A 3894-nucleotide genomic window follows, 5' to 3' on the forward strand; every position below is an offset into this window, starting at 1 on the left:
ATAAAACCCACTGAAAGAGAAAATAAAACTGTCAAACTCTTCAAAGGATTCCCGCCTGGTGAATCTTTAAAAACCCATTAATCCAGAATTACATTGCATTTATTGAAGCTCTCTTTCAGAGTATTGCCATCTTCCTTAGTCTGTTAAGTATTGTATTAATTTCAGATATACTACATCCCAGTAGAATTTCATGAGACTTTGATATAAAATCCAAATGGATTAATATCTTTTTTTCCCCAACAGATATTCAAACTCCCTTCCTTAGCATTTACATCATCAGAAATTGGCCCCAATCTTTTAGTACTTCAATATGTGCTACATGAGAACTTCAAGGAGATACAGCATTTAAAGTTCTATCTTTATGCTTTTTTTTCCTTTCAGAAAGCAATACTACTATTTAAAAAACTAATTTATGTAAAAACAAGGCACCATAGTGTGAGGGTGTGTAGGATGCACACACATGCAAAGATGCACACACCTGCAAGAATGTACACATTGCGTGCGCATTGAATGAAATATTTTGGCTGAGCAGAGTGATGAAGTTTTTTTATTTTGTTGATGTGTTGAGGTAAGTGTCATTCTAATCAACTTAAGCATTGTGTTAAAGCTAATGTGTGCAACTGGGCAACACATGTTTCCTATATTCACATCTGAATTTATTAATTCATATAGAATACCTTGCAACTCCCCCAGTCAATAAAAGGTCTTAAATCCTTATTTAGTTATGGTTAAAGCATATGGAAAAAATGTTTGCTATGGACAAGAGCAGGTGGGCACTGTGGGTGAAGTCAATTGATGTCTCATCAAAAGAAAGGACAGTAGGATTTTCTGAGAGTGAACCCAGAATGTTGTAAGGGAATGGGAAGTCCAGGGACAGGATTCAGCATGACTTAAGTGTCAAAGGATTTTTTTGTTACAAGAAAAGAGAGACTACAGATGTTTGTAGAACTCATCCTAACCTAGTTACTATGAGTGTGTTTGTGTATATGTGTGAATTAAAAGAGCAGTTACTAGTAAGAATTTTGAGTATCTCAACAGGTACCTCTCTCTGTTTTGTTTTGTTTTGTTTTCAAATTATGTGAGACTGTTTAGAAAGCTACAGAGGTAGTAGAAGTGAACCATCTGGGTTGTGTAGGCTCAGGAAACAAGTTACAGAGGCAGAAGAGGGACCATTGGAGTTTAGGAAAGTATAATTGAAAAGAAGATTGCAGTGGGTGTGCTCTGAAGAGAGAGACACACAGAAAGAGAGAGAGAAAGCGCAAACCCACCCGGGGTCCCCAGCCTTGAGGATTTTAAAGTGTAGGTGTTTAGAGAAGGTCTTAGGGAAGTGTCTCAATAGAATATTCATCAGCTTTACGCTGATGTGACAAAATGAGATTTATTCCCCTGAGTTAGTCAGTCCTTGGGCGTGGTTGTCACAAATGGCAGTAATTCAACAGGCTTTTCAATTGATGATGATGATAGATACCAATTTTTCTTAATAGTAATGGTATTTATTTTGTATCAACTCATTGTTATTGAATTTGTTGGGCATTTGAATGTACCCTTAATAAATTTTTTTTAAAATATGTGAAGATGGCTATATCAGAAAAATTAATACAATGTGTGATAATCAGTAGTAAATGCTAGAGCCATTGGAAATTGAGATTTTGATAAAGAGATAAACAGTTTTATTTCTGGAGTTTGAAAGCCAATTCAAACCAGTATCACCCTGGTAATATTTCAAATAATCACCAATAATACCATGACAAGAAAAAATGAGTAAAGAATTATAGATATCACTTTTGTATTTGTGTTAGATGACTTCTTGCAACATAGAAGATCCATTCGGTGCTTTTTTATATGTAAGTTCACTGACACCACTGTCATATAAGCTGTGACAACTGGACAATTCATTCTTTCCTCATTGGTACCTGAAAGTAAACCCTTTGTCTGCAAGAGACTAATTCTCAGAAAGGTGTATTCATCACCTACTACCATGGACTGTGTTGTCAAAGTATCAGTTTTCACATTAACCAAACTTAAATTTAAATCTATGCATTAGCTTGGCAACATTAGACATGTTGATTGTTTCTTTATCTGTGAAGTGGGATAAAGTTTTCTAGAATGCAAGGTATCATGACAATTGGAAGATGAGCTTAGCAAATCATAGTGCAATGAATGAAGTGTACTGCTATTTAACCTACTTGTGCTCCTCTTCTTATGGATATCATTCCCAAAGGGTATGAAGTGTAGTCCCTAATAATACTCTGAGTCTTATTTTTGTTTTAATTGTCTTGGCTCCATATTATTCCCTTGATGTAGATTGTTGGAATCTTACTCAAAGAAGATGGGAATTTTTTGACTTATTTATTTATGAACAGAGAAGAATCTTTTAGCTCTAGGGTCCTACTGTTCTTCTATAAAACTATTATTAGCATAAATTCTACACAAAATTTTGGTAACTCATAGGTCATTTAGTCCTATTTATTTTCCTGCTCTATCATTTAGAAAATGTTAAGTCTGGCTTTATTTAATCACAGATAAGCTGGTTTGAACTGTCAGGTCATCTGATGTTAGCAGACATATGATACAAATTTAACAAAAAGCCATGTAATTTGTACATGTAACTAGGATTAAAAATAGACTCAGATATGATTTTATTTTTGTTCTTGTTGTTGGCAACCAACTTTTAATAAACTATTTGATTTTCAGAAACATATGCTAACCATCAACATAATCAGGGTAGCACTGCCCCAGATGTTATTTCATTAATATATTATATCAATATTTTCAAAGGCTTTCAAATCCAACAACACAAAACAAAACAGCTTATTTTTTAGAACTACAATGCTTTAAAAAATGTAAACAGTTAATTTTAACATTATTGTAAAAAAGAAGATTCATTCCTTAATGTGGCTTAATTTTTTTTAAGTGAGCAAAGCCTGGTGCTCATGGATAAAGAATGAAAAAAAATTATTTACATAGAAACATTGTGCTCCAATGTGGAAAAAAAAATTATATATATATATATATATATACAAAGAAAAAAATCTTAAGTCCACAAGTTAGACCAAAAAAATCTTGTCCCCAAATTGAGAAATTTATAAAAACCATTTACACATGGTTGTGACCTATTGAAAACCTATATAACATTTTTTAAGCAATAACTCAGTCAAAAGATACTTTTTTAAAGAAGGAAATTTTGTGCAAAAGAAATTGCTTAAGCTAGAAACAAGACTCCTTCACCAATAAGAGGCCAAATGAACCATTAAAATAATTTAACTTTGTTAAGAGTTAGTACATGTAACCAAAAGGCACACACATGGGATTAATATATTAATATATTTTCATGCAAAAACCTGTGCAAGTCCACAATTATATAACAAAAACACAACATAATAAGACTATGGAAAATATACCAATGAGTAATTTTTCATAATGTAGAAACTGTAAGGATACACACTTCTTTGCACATAATTTTTATTTAAGTAGGACTCATTAAAATTGAATATAAAACAAATCTACTGGTTATCTGTTGATATAAAAATGATGTTAAATATTAATTAAAATACAAAAGTGAACATAAAAGTGGCTAAGTTTGGGCTTGATGAACTGAGGAATTATAAATTTTAAACTTGGAAAATCATATAATAGAATCCTGGAATGTGAATATAGTTAGAACTAGGTTTAACTACATATATTTAAAAAGTGGCTTAAATTAGGTAGCAGTTTATTTTTCTCATACCTAAAAATAGTCTGTCAAGGGCTGCTATGGTAGCCCCCAATACAATCAGGTACTAAGGCTTTTTCCTTTTATTTCTTGCTTATACACTTACATGGCTTCAGTTCTCAAAATTATTGTCTGTAAAAGGAGTTGCTACGTCAAGGTCCACAGGCCTAATCTTCTATTCT

This window comes from Furipterus horrens, unplaced genomic scaffold, assembly GCF_987537825.1.
Source record: "Furipterus horrens unplaced genomic scaffold, mFurHor1.1.pri manual_scaffold_4, whole genome shotgun sequence".
Lineage (NCBI taxonomy): Eukaryota > Metazoa > Chordata > Mammalia > Chiroptera > Furipteridae > Furipterus > Furipterus horrens.